Raw genomic sequence first — 14,048 nt, 5'->3', positions numbered from 1 at the left:
ATTCCTTTTGGTGATAGGGTCTCCATACAGCCCGGATTAGCCAAGCCTACGGCTCTGGCCTAGAGAGATACAAGCTAAGTCTCTACCATCTGTACTACCAAAGGAGCCCCCTTACCTGGGACCCTGAAATGCTACTCACTTCAAATGCCCCGGCTTCCTTCCTGATCATAACTAACACCTACTCTTTGAGATAATTTAAGTAAACTGATCAGTTTGTCTCAATCAGGTGGGAAGAGGCCGTGAAAACACTGTTGCAGCAGTATGTTTCTATGATTTCTTATTCCCATTATAAACATTTTCTATAATGTTATTATTTTTACAATTAAAATAAATCTGTGTGGCCCAGTCAGGACTTCACTTGTGGAATGTGCTGTTCCCCAACCTCCACCATTGCCCCTGTGGGCCCACTGATCATGAGCACATTGACCTAAAGGTTCTCATCAGACCTGGAACTGCTGAGAGGTCACAGGCAGTGCGTGCAGCAGCCGCCCAGTCTGTTCTAGTGCACAGAATCACGGCTTCTCCATCTCTACCTCCCCCGGGGCTGTGGATTTAGTGCCCCACCCTGCACAGGGCCAGACGGCTCCAGCCTGCTTATGTTCCCTGTGCACCACCAGGGGGCGAGGAAGTGCCCAGACTGATTCCTGATTCTTCATCTTAGTGCAGTGTCGGTGCTTTTCTCCTGTAAATCTTGTAAGGATGCAAAGCAGGCCCAATGGGGATAAAAGTAAAGGAGTGAATGGAGGCTGGGAGGACATGCAGTGACCCCTCTCCTTGGCAGGAATTGAGATCAAGTGCCAGATACTACCTCCTCCTGCCCTTGGAATCTAGGTGCACATCAGTGCCTTAGCACAGGGGTGGGAAAGCAGAGGACCTGAGAGCACAGGCACTCTGCAGTAGTAATGACGGGGAATAAATAGCAAGGGGGTTCAGAAAGCCGAACCTGGGAACGGGTGGAAAAGGGGTCTGTGGACATAGACTGATTTAATTTATACTAATGTACATATACACACACGGTGGCAACATTACTGTACTCTAAAGTTTAGGTTTTTATAGTTTTTGTCAACATCACTTGTAAGATTAATCAATACAGGCCATGACAGTTGTGTTTCATATAGTTTTTCCCACTAAGAAAATAAGTAGAAATTGGGTACTTTGTCTATTAAAATCATTCTGTATTTTTTCTTATAAATAAATAAACTCTGAAAATTTGAAAATTAGTATCCTTTTATTCTAAGTGTTAATAAATAAATGTATAACATACATATTAACCAATTTCAGTGAAATATTTACTTGTTGAATTTTTTCATTACTATTCACTCTGAATATAAATCTTCACAGTCCTCACAGTTGTTTTTAGAAATCCTTTTTGCAGCAGTCCCTGTGTGTGTATGTATGTTTTCCTGCATTTTTCAAAAAAAAAAATTTAAAGTGAAAAAGTGCATCAGTCTACCTTATTTTCGCAGTAATTACTGTACTCTAACCACATCCATGTTATGTCTTCTCTACCATAGTAACTACTTACATTTTTTCATTATTTCAAATGTTTCAAACAAATGGAAAAGTGTAGAGAATAAAATAATAGAGTATAACCACCACCCAAATTTATCACATCTCAGTAGTTATATTTGCTTCAGATTTTTTTAAAAGAGAGGAGATGTTATATATGTCCCCTTTCCCAGTCCCAGTCCCTTCCCAAAATAACCACTTTCTAAAATTTATTTTATTTAAAATAAATTGAGCTAGTAATCTAGCTCATTTCCTTTGGAGTATCTGATACTGATACTTAGCTGTGATTTTTCTTCATTGTTAATAATTTTTTTATAGATCACTTTATAGCAAATTACAGATGTTTTAAAAGGTACCCCCAAAAGAGGAGACGGTGTGTGTGTGTGTGTGTGTGTGTGTGTGTGTGCATATACCAGCTGAAAGGCAGACACGGGCTGGGAAGAGGAGCATCTCTGCTGCGCTGGGGTGCTGCTGAATTATAAGAGAAAGCATGTTGGAGGCATCTGGATAATCTATGATAAAAGAGAAGATGTTGAACATAAGAATTTTTAGAAAATTATGGATGTTTAGAGTCACGGAATTTGGAAATCTGAATGAAGATATTTGTGAAGATCCGTCTAGGCGAACAGAGCTGCTTCATTTTTATGTGCTTTCTGTGTCAAGCACTGTTAAAAGGACTTTATTGGATATTAACTTATTTAACCCTCGTCCTAACCAGTGAGTTAGGTATCAATATTCTCCTCACTTTTTATTTTATTTTTTTATTTTCATCAGATAAGGAAACAAAGATTAAATGGTTACAGTTAGGCTGAGTCAGGATTTGTACCAGGCAATAAGGATCAAATATGGATCGCAGCTCACCTGGTTAATTCTACCTTACACTGTAGCCAGCCATTGGCCACTGCCCCACGCCGCACTCTTCCCTGTGCTTGGACACTACACTCAGGCACGCAGATAAAGCTGAGTACTCAGCAATATCTGGGCTTCAGTCCATTTCCTCTCGCCTTACTCTTCAGACCTTTTCCTTATGAGTGGTTCCTTTCTTTCTCTGCACAAACAGGCATAAATATGTTTTCTGCTTTCATTTTTCAGAATCGCTCCCATTGTCCAATTCACTTAAGGTATGCTAGTTTTCCCCTTCAAAGTGGGGTGTCTCTTGAGCTCTCAATCATTTCCTGACATTCTATCTGTGTTAGGACTCCTTTAGTTGTAAGGAAACAAACTGGTTTAAGCAAAAAAAGGCAAACATTGCCTCATGTAATTGCATACTTCATGTAACAGGAGTCAACAATTATATAATCCTAGGGGTACATCTAATAAAAAATTATAACTTTATAGAGAAAATTATTAAATTTCTGAAAGACACAAGAAGACCCAGATGTAGGTAGGTAATATGTTCATGAGTGAGAAGATTCAAATGATAAGAATTTAAATATCTTTAGATTCTGTGTGGTTCAAATTAAAATCCAAATTTTAGTTTTTATTCTACATTGTTCTAACAGGTAACAGTTTGTTCAAAAGAATAATAATGTATTTGGTTATTATATCTTATAAATGAAATAAAGTAATGTTATCAATAATGGGAGGGAAGAATTGGAAATACTCTTGCAAGGCTCTTGTACTATTTGTGAAGAAGTATAGTGTCATTTAAAAGTGGATTTGGATTAGTTGTAAATGTATTTCACAAAATCTAGGGCAACCGCTAAAAAGGTTAAGAAAGTGCAACTGATAGGCTAATAAAGGAGATAAAATAGAATCATAAAATGCCCAATTAAAACCATAAAAAGTAGGAAAATAGCGGAACACCAAAAATAGAAACAATGAAGAAGGGCAACAAATGAAAAACAGTAACAAGTATGTTAGATAGTAATCTAGCTTTATCAATAATAACTTTAAATATGAATGGCCTAAATACACCAGTTAAGGGCAGCTGCGTGGCTCAGTTAAGTATCTGTCTTCAGCTCAGGTTGTGATCCCAGGATCCTGGGATGGAGTCCCATGTCAGGCTCCCTGCTCCATCTCCCTCTACCCCTCCTCCAGCTTGTTCTCTCTCTCACTCATATCTCTCTCAAAATCTTTAAAATTTTGCCAGGGACGATTAAAAATAAAAGACGGAACTATATGTTGTTTATTTAAAAACTCACTTTAAATATAAAGACGCAGATGGATTACAAGTAACGGAATGGAAAAAGATGTACCAGGCTAACATTAATTGAAAGAAAAGCTGGGATGGGGCGCCTGGGTGGCTCAGTGGATTAAAACCTCTGCCTTCTGCCCAGGTCGTGGTCCCAGAGTCCTGGGATCGAGCCCCGCATCGGGCTCTCTGCTCAACAGGGAGCCTGCTTCCCCCTCTTTCTCTCTCTGCCTGCCTCTCTGCCTACTTGTGATCTCTGTCAAATAAAATAAAATCTTTAAAAAAAAAAAAAAAGAAAGAAAGAAAAGCTGGGAAAGTGATACTAATTTCAGACAGAGCCAGCTTGAGAGCAAGCAAGATTATCAGGGAAGAAAGGGGACAGTAGATGATGATAAAGGAGTCCCCCAAGAAAACAATCCTTAATGTGTGTGGCCTAACAATAAAGCATAAAAGTATATGAGGGAGGAATTTATGAAACTGCAAGGAGAAACTGACAGTTGGAATCTTCAACTTTCTCAGCTGAAGACTCAGTAACTGACAAATTCAGCACAAAGAAAATTTGTAGTGACATAACATCATTTAACATAATTTAGCATCATCAGTCAAAGGGATCTATACATTCCCCTTGAGTTTACATGGAACAATCACCAAGACAGACCACATTCTGGGACTTAAAACATGCCTTAACAAATTTAAAAGTTGAAATCATACAATGTATGCTCTCAGACCACAATGGAATTAAACTAGAATCCAATAATAAATATAGCTCAAAATCCCAAAATATTTGAAAATTGAACAACAGAGTTCTAAGTTAACATACAGGTCAAGAGAAATTTTAAAAAATATTTTGAACTAAATGAGGGGTGCCTGGGTGGCTCAGTCAGTTAAGCAACTGACTCTCAATCGGGGTTGTGAGTTCAAGCCCTGCATTGGGTTCCACACTGGGCATGGAGCCTACTTAAAAAATTTTAAAAATACGTGTGTGTGTGTGTGTGTGTGTGTGTGCATTTTTAAAATTATTTTGTAAAAATTTTAAATTTTATATATTTATATATGTATATATATATAATGAATATGAGAACACAACTTATCAAAATTTGTGAGATGGAAGAAAAGCAGTACTTAGGAACTTATAACACTGAATATAAGGAAAGATCTAAGATCAAACCTTCACCTTGGGAAACTAGAAAAAAATCTGAAGTAAGCAAAGAAAAGAAATAAGAATTAGGACAGAAATCAATGAATAGAAAAAACAAAAGTAGAGAAAATGAATAAACCAAAAGCTGCTTTTTTCAAAAGATCAATAAAATCAGTAAACCTCCAGCTGATCTAACCAAAGGGATGGGGGAAGACATACATTACTCTTAACAGAAATGAAAGAGGAGCCATCACTACTGACCCCATAGACATTAAAAGGATAATAAAGGAACATTATAGATAACTATTTGATAACGTAGATGAAATGAACCAGTTACCTGAAAGAAACAATCTACCAGAATTCTCATGAGGAAAACTAGATAATCTCAACAGGCCTATATATACTAAAGAAATTGAATCAATAATTAATATTGTTCCAAAATAGAAAGCACCAGGTCCAGATGGGTTCATCGGTGAATTTTACCATATATTTGAAGAACAAGTTGACACCAATTCTCTACAATCTCTTTTGAAAGTAGAGGGCAGCATTATCCTAACACCAAAACCAGATAAATACGTTATAAGAAAGGAAAGCTACAAACCAATATCTCTCCTAAACATAGATGCAAAATACTCAACAAAATATTAGCAAATAAAATCCAACAATGTACACAAAGAATTCTACACCATAACCAAGTGAGATTTACTCCAGGATGCAAAACTAGTTCTTCAACATTTGAGAATTAATTAATGCAATCCACTGTATCAACATGCTAAAGAAGAAAAATTACATGATCATATCAACACATACAGAAAAAGCGTTTGACAAAATCCAAAACCCATTTGTGATAAAACTCTCAGTAAACCAGGAACTGAGGGGAACTTCCTCAATTCAATTAAATTCCTCAACTTGATAAAGATGTCTACAAAAAACCTACAGCTACCATCATCCTTGATTATGAAAAGCTAGATGCTTTCCCCGTAAAAGGAAGAAGGCAAGGATGTCCCCTTTCACTACTCCTGTTCAACACTGTACTAGAAGTCCTTGCTACTGCAGTAACAAGAAAAGGAAACAGATACACAGATTGCGAAGGAAGGAATAAAACTGCAGATGACATGATTGTCTATGAAGGAAATTTGAAACAATAAGCAAACTCCTAGAACTAATAAGCAATTATAGTATGGTTTTAGGATGCAAGGCTAATATACAAATGTCAATTGCTATCCTATATATTGAAAATGAATAATTGGAATTTGACACTAAAACATGACACACTTTATATTAGCACTAAAAAATTAAATATGTACAAGAACAATACGAGGAAAATTAACAAAACTATGATGAAGAAATCAAAGAATATTTAACAGGTATTCTATGTTCCTGAATAGGAAAATTCAATATTGTTATCGGATCTTCCCAATGTGAACTAGAGATTAAATATAATCCCAGTCAAAATCCCAGCAAGTTATTTGATGGACATTTACAAACAAATTCAAAGTTTATATGGAAAGACCCAGAACAGCCAACACAATATTGAAAGAGAAGACCAAAGCTGGGAGGTCTGACAATGTTTAATTTCAAGACTTACTCTAGTCACCATAACCAAGATAGTTTGGCATTTGGTGAAAGAATAGACAAATAGATCAATGGAATGAAATAAAGAACCCAGGAAGACTAACACAATATGATCAATTGATCTTTAGCAAAGGAGTAAAGGCAACTTAATGGAGAAAGCATATTCTATTCAACAATGGTCCTGGAACAACCAGACACCCATACACCACCCCCCACAAAAAGGAACATCCAACGTTAGTTAATTATAATACAGCATATTAATAGAATAAAAGACCCATATTCTTGTCTTAATAGTCACAGAAAAAGCACTGGACAAAATATACATACTTATAATAAAAGCCCTCAACCATATACTACTAGGAAGGAATTTCCACAACCTGATAAAGAATATCTTTCTAGGGGTGCCTGGGTGGCTCAGTGGGTTAAAGCCTCTGTCTGCAGCTCAGGTCATGATCTCAGGGTCCTGGGATCGAGCTCTCTACTCTGCTCAGATCTGCTCTGCTCTTCCTCCTCTCTCTCTGCCTGCCTCTCTGCCTACTTGTGATCTCTGCCTGTCAAATAAATAATTAAAATCTTTTTTTTAAAAAGTGGATATTTTCCATATTTGAATAGGTTAAAAAATAAATGAGAAGGCAAATCATTTAAAAAGTCTTTAAAAAAATCTACAGTTGACATCATACTTAATGATGGAAGAGTAAATTATTTTTCCCTAATATTGGGAACAAAGCATGGACTTCCATTCTTGGCTTTTGTATTCAAGATTATAGTGGAGGAGAATCAAATGTTCCAGTTTTCTGAATTTTAAGAATTCAATTTTGGTAATGATTACTGCAGATGTGTGCTATAGACATTATGTAATAATAATATAGCATATACTAAAAACAAAAGTGCCTAAGGTAGAATTTATATATCACAGTATCATCACTATGAGTAATGCCACTATGTAGGAGAAAAAACTCCCCTACCAGAGACCTGGATTCCATCAATATCTTTATATATATATATATATATATATATATATATATATATATATATATATGAAATTGAACTAGATACAGCTAGACTTTGTTGGGCCCTATATTTCTGTGATTATTCCCTTAATGGTTTATTTTGAAATACAACCAAAATAGAAAACACCTTTTTAAAAAGATTGTAGGGTTGCCTGGGTGGCCTAATCCTTTAGCATCTGCCTTCAACTCAGGTCATGATCCCAGTGTCCTGCCATCAAGCTCTGCATCAGGCTCCCCGCTCAGAGGAGAGCCTGCTTCTCCCTTTCCAATGCCCCCTGCCTGTACTCCCTCTCTCACTGTCTCTCTCTCTGTCAAATAAATAAATAAAATCATTTTAAGTAAGTGAATAAGATTGTATTGGAAGTTCTAGTTACTGCAATCAGGAAAGAAAAAGGAAGGCATACAAATTAAACAGTAAAGCAGTAAAACTGTCTTTATTTGCAGATGATGTGGTTGTTCTTGGCAAATATCCAACTGAATCTATAAAAAAGCCGCTAGAACTAATATTTGAGTTTAGCAACATTGCAGGATATAGATCAATATACAGAAATCACTTACATTTTTATATACAAGCAACAAACTACTAGAAAATAATTTTTTTTATTTTTTTAAAAGATTTTATTTATTTATTTGACAGAGAGAGATCACAAGTAGGCAGAGAGGCAGAAAGAGAGAGAGAGGAGGAAGCAGGCTCCCTGCTGAGCAGAGAGCCCGATGCGGGACTCAATCCCAGGACCCTGAGATCATGACCTGAGCCAAAGGCAGGCCACTGAGCCACCCAGGCACCCTGAAAATAAGTTTTTGAAAAAGATACTGTTTGCAATTAAAAATTTGAAATTCAACAAAATATATAAAAGACCTCATGTACTGAAAATTACAAAATATTTTTTTGAGAGAAAAGCCTAAAAAAATGCAAGGACATACTTTCTTCGATGAGCAAAGTCTCAGTTTTGTTAAGATGTTGATTCTTCCGCAGATTGATGTGTAGATTCAATGGAATTCCAGGCAAAATCTCAGCAGACTTTTTTGTTTGCAGAAATTGGCAAGCTGATTCTAAAACTTATATGGAAATGCAAAGGTCCTAGGATAACCAAAACAACTCTGAAATAGGGCAACAAGGTTGGTGGTCTCACACTGATTTCAAAAACTACAGTAAAGCTACAGGAGTCAAGGCGGTGTGGTATTGGTATAAAGATAGAGAAATAGATCAATGGAGCCAAATAGTCACACATATTCATATAACTGATTTTTGACAAAGGGAATTCAGTGGAGAAAGGATAGCCTTTCTCAACAAATGGTGCAAGAACAAATGGGTGTCCATATGCCAAAAAAAGGTGTATCTTTTAATTAGCTCAATCCATATCTCACACCACACATAAAAATTAACTAAAAATGATGCATAGAACTAAATGTAAAACTGAATGCTATGAAATTTCTAGGAGAAAACATGAAAAATCTTTGTGTCGCTGGCTTTGCCAAAGATTTCTTAGATATGCTACCAAAAGCATTATCCATTAAATTACAAATTGATAAATTGTTCATCATAAAAATTAAAGTTGAAAACTGCTCTTCAAAAGTTACTGTTAAGAGAGTGAAAATATAAGCAACAGCCTGGCAGAAAAATCTTTGCAAAGCATAAATTTGACAAAGGATTGAAACTAATTAAAGATTATCTAAAGAACTCCAAAAACAGGGATGCCTGGGTGGCTCAATTGGTTAAGCAGCTGCCTTCAGCTCAGGTCATAATCCCAGCGTCCTGGGACTGAGTCCCACATCGGGCTCCTTGCTCAGCGGGGAGCCTGCTTCTCCCTCTGCCTCTGCTGCCACTCTGCCTGCCTGTGCTCTCTCTCTCTCTGGCAAATAAATAAATAAAATCTTTAAAAACAAACAAACAAAAAAACCTCCAAAAACATAACAAGAAGAAAACAATCCAATTTTTCTTACTAGGGAAAAGATCGCATTAGATTATAAATAGTGCATGAAAATATTCTCAACATCATTAATCATTAGGGAAATGGAAATTAAAGTTATAATGAAATATCACTACGTGCCTATTAGAATGGCTAACATTTAAAAGACTGACTATAAAAACTGTTGTCAAGAATGTGAAAGAACATGAATTCTCATACACTAAGAATGTGAAATGTAAGAACCACCTTAGAAAACAGTTCGGTATCTTCTTAAAAAGCTAACCATAGGGGCGCCTGGGTAGCTCAGTGGGTTAAAGCCTCTGCCTTCAGCTCAGGTCGTGATCCCAGCGTCCTGGGATCGAGCCCTGCATCAGGTTCTCTGCTCAGTGGGGACCCTGCTTCCCCCTCTCTCTCTCTGCCTGCTTCTCTGCCTACTTGTGATGTCTGTCAAATAAATAAATAAAATCTTTAGAAAAAAAAAACACAGCTAACCATTTACCTGTGATGTGATCCAGCCATTCTACTCCTTGGTATTGACTTAAGAGAAAAATAAATATATTCCTATAAGGAGACTTATACATGAGTGTTCATAGCAGCTTAGCTTTAAGTAGCCCCAAACTGGAAATAACTCAAATGTCTATCAAAAGGTGAATGGATAAACAAATAATGGTATGTAAGGTTACTCAGCAATAAAAAGGAGTGAACTATCAATGCACACAACAACATGGATGATTCTAAAAATAATTTGCTAAGTAAAGAGTCAGAAAAAAAGTACACACTGTATGACTCCATTTATATAAAACTATATAAACTAATATGTACTGGCAAAAAAAATGTATCAGTGATTGCTTGAGGATCAGATAGGCAGGAAGGAGCAGAAGGGAGAAATAGGAGCACAACTAAACCTTTGAATGTGATGAATCTGTTCGCTATCTCGATCATGGTGATTTCACAGGTTCATATGTCAACATGTATCAAATAGTATATTCTAGGGGCACCTGGTTGACTCAGTTGGTAGACCAACTTTGATCTTGGGATTGTAAATTTGAACTCCACATTGGATGTAGAGATTACTTAAATGAAATATTTTAAAAGTTATATATTCTAAATATGTGCATTTTATTGTATTCAATCAAACCTCAATAAAGCTATTTTAAAACAAGCTATCACCCCGTAATCCCCCCAAATACTAGTATTTAGGGATGAATCTATGCCTATCACAACCAACATGTATTCAGTATCTGTGTAGGAAAAAACAAGGGAAGGCAATGAGGGGTATAATATTCTTTAGAATAGTAAGCAACTGGTAAGTACAATCTGAGAATCACTCCAAAACTGGGAGGAAGTCATGGAGACTCAATTTGCAGCCAAATCCAAAGAATATTCAGTAATTTCTGGAGAGGTTGAAGTGGTCTGAGTGCTCATAATGTCTTGATACTAACAAATCAAAACTTCCTTCCAGGACAAAGACAAACTGAGGAGAAACTAATGGGAGTAGAATCCAAATAGAGCTGGGCAGGAGCTATAAGGGCAAAAGACAGAGAAGGCCCTGATGATCTCAGAAGTCAGAGGCCATATTTTCATTATTTCATTAAGGAAAAATAAAGAAAACTCTATAGCCTTGAAGCTAAAATACCTATTCTTCCCATTGTTCCTTGTAATCAGGAAAACTCATTGCACTCAAACATGAGCAGCTGAAACTGATCTCAGCTGAATCCCATACATAGTCATCATAAAAAGAAAAGAATACCACAATGTTCCCATGACAATGAAAGCATGGCAGAAGGATTTACCCAGAAAGAAAAGAAGAAGAAAACCATTAAGAAAATGAAAAAAGCTATTAAAAATCAGTATAAGAATTTGAAAATTTCAGGAATGTGATAAAAGAAAAAAAATAAGATTTTTTAGAAGTCAGTTTATAGAACTCGGGAAAAAGAAAAAACTAAAAGTTATTTCTGAAATGAAAACTAAATGAGAAGGAACCCAAGAGAAAATGACAATGCATAAAATGTTCAGTCATATAAGTTTAAATGAAAAACTTTTTTTTAAAAGAAGAAAGAAATAAAAACGGATTTTAGAGAAAGTAATAGAAAAAGAACACAGTCAAAGAAGATCTAACATATGTATGATAGGATTTACTAAAAAGGGAAAACAAAGCAATGGAACAGAATATGTACTAAAGCTATACTTTAATAATATTTTTCTCATATAAAAAGGCTTCAAACTACAGGTTGAAGAGACACACATGTACCTGAAAGAACAAACTCAGATTGGCCAACACAGAAGAAATGGTAACACACATCTGCAGTGCCAGTGCTGGGCCCTTAACCAAAGATGGTCTCTGTATACCAGCCCTGTGTTGTTTACTCCTTCACACAGACTAAGACCTACTAGCCCAAAGCCCACTGGGAACATTTTTACACGTTGGATGATTTTACTTGTTTTTAACTTTTTTAAAAAGATTTTTTTAATTTATTTGAGAGAGAGAGAAAGAGAGAGAGAGAGATCCTGAGCAGGGTGGAGGGATAGAGGAAGAAGCAGGCTCCTGGCTGAGCAGGGAGCAGATGTGGGACACGATCCTAGGAACCTGGGATCATGACCTGAGCGAAGGCAGATGCTTAACCAACTGAACCACCCAGACGCCCTTCACTGAATTCCTTTAAAGATCGTTCAAATAAGCATATTTTTAGCTACGTACAATCTGCCTGCTTTGTATAATGTTAACCTTAAAAACAAAATTGCCAGTTACTTACCAGTTTATGCAGGAATGACAGAATTGTGATTCAGGACAAGCAAACTACAGCAAGCCCACAGGCAAGTACAGAAAACAGAACAGGAATGCTGTTTTGTAGAAGAAAGGGGCAGTTCTGAGAGGGCTGTGGAGTAAAACTGGGAGTAAAATAAAAGTTTAGTGAAATAAAGCGGGAGTCTGAAGTAAAGTGGAATTTCATTGGCTGAGTTGCGGACAGTCTTTTATTTGCTGGGCTGTTCCCCAGAGAGGAGAAAAGCCTTTTTACCTCCTTCTTGGGTAATAAAGTAGTATTGACTTGAAAGGTATGTTTCTTCCAGCTGGATCTGCAATCTACTAGGAGCATGAGAGCTCCCCCTGCTGGTCTCCTAACTCCATTCTAAATTCGTTAATTTTCATAATGCCTGTGAAACTGAAGCTGACATTAAAAGCCATAAATATAAGATAAACCCCAGAGCTGTAAAGACCCCAAGCTACTGTTGAGCATCATGTAGACGTGTAAACCCTCTCCTTGGTCTTCCTCCCCTCATTGGTTCTCTTGCTCTCCTCCCCTTCTGGGTAGTAGCCCCTGTTCAGGTGCCCTAGGAAGGTCTCCAGCTCTGAGAAACACCAACCCCCAAACCCCACCTTGCAGACCTTCAAAGCACCACACACATAAAACTCACTGTGTGCTACTGCCACATCTTTTACACTGATCAACCTTGAAATCTTTCAAACTCATACAGGCCAGCATCCCTGATTATTAAGCGAACCAGGTCCTACAGAAACCCTACTGAATTCTCTGGGGTTTGTTTGGAGACATTGCCAATTGGGTTACAGAGTTCTCCACCTGATTCTGAGGCCCCCTCCTTGGAGACAGCTGTCCACTTCATCATAAAACCCTACTCAATGGTTATATTGCCTATAACTACATAATAGTAAGTACTTTTGGCCCATGGTTATTACCACAGCAGGAATAGATGGAGAACCAAGGCACAAAGCTCTTGGCTCAACTTTGGCCCTTGCTCCTTGTCATATCTGTTTCCTGATTCTCACTATTACTTTTCAGTGTCCACAGGTCAGTCACATTGATTTATGAACAGTGAGCTCTTACTAGAGTCTAGTCAATCTTAATGTTTTGGGGCACCTGAGTGGCTCAGCAGGTTAAGTGTCTGCCTTCAGTTCAGGTCATGATCCCAGAGTCCTGGGATTGAGCCCTGCATTGGGCTCCCTGCTCAGCAGGGAGCCTGCTTCCCCCTCTCTCTGCCTACTGCTCTGCCTGCTTCTGATTTCTCTATCAAATAAATAAACAAAATATTTTTTAAAAATTTTTAAAAAGACATAATACTATTGCACACTTAAGAGATTACAGTACAATCTTTCTAAAAGAGATTTATTATATTTGACAGAGAGAGAACACAAGCAGAGAGAGTGGCAGGCAGAGGGAGAGGGAGAAGCAGGACTGTGGGATCATGACCTGAACGGAAGGCAGCCACTTAACTAACTGAGCCACCCAGGCACCCAAGAGATTATAGTATAGTCTTAAATAAAACTTTCACATGAACTGGGAAACAAAAAAAATTGTTTGGCTAACTTTATTGTGAGATTCACTTCATTGCAGTGGTCTAGAACTGAACCTACAATATTTCTGAAGTGTGCCTATTTAGGGTAAAATCAGCCTAATAATGGGTATACCAGTAAAATCAGAGTAGTTCCAACTAGTTGCTTTAAAGAACCAACCCCTACCTTGTAGTAAGAGTAATAATTTCAAAAAAGATGAACACAGAAATTAGTGAAATGAAAAATTACAACAGAGTTGGTCAATAATACAAAAAGATTATTGTTTGGAAAATGCAAGAATTAGCCAACCATAATCAAGAGAAAAAAGAGGGGGACACCTGGGTAGCTTAGTCGGTTAAGTCGCTGCCTTTGGCTTGGGTCATGATCCCAGGGTGCTGAGATTGAGTTCTGCATTGGGCTCCTTGTCCAGCAGGGAGCCTGCTTCTCTTTCTGCCTCTGCCTGCCACTCTGCTTGCTTGTGCTC

Source organism: Mustela nivalis (genome assembly GCF_964662115.1).
Source record: "Mustela nivalis genome assembly, chromosome: 6".
Lineage (NCBI taxonomy): Eukaryota > Metazoa > Chordata > Mammalia > Carnivora > Mustelidae > Mustela > Mustela nivalis.
Note: the sequence above shows the minus strand (reverse complement) of the source record.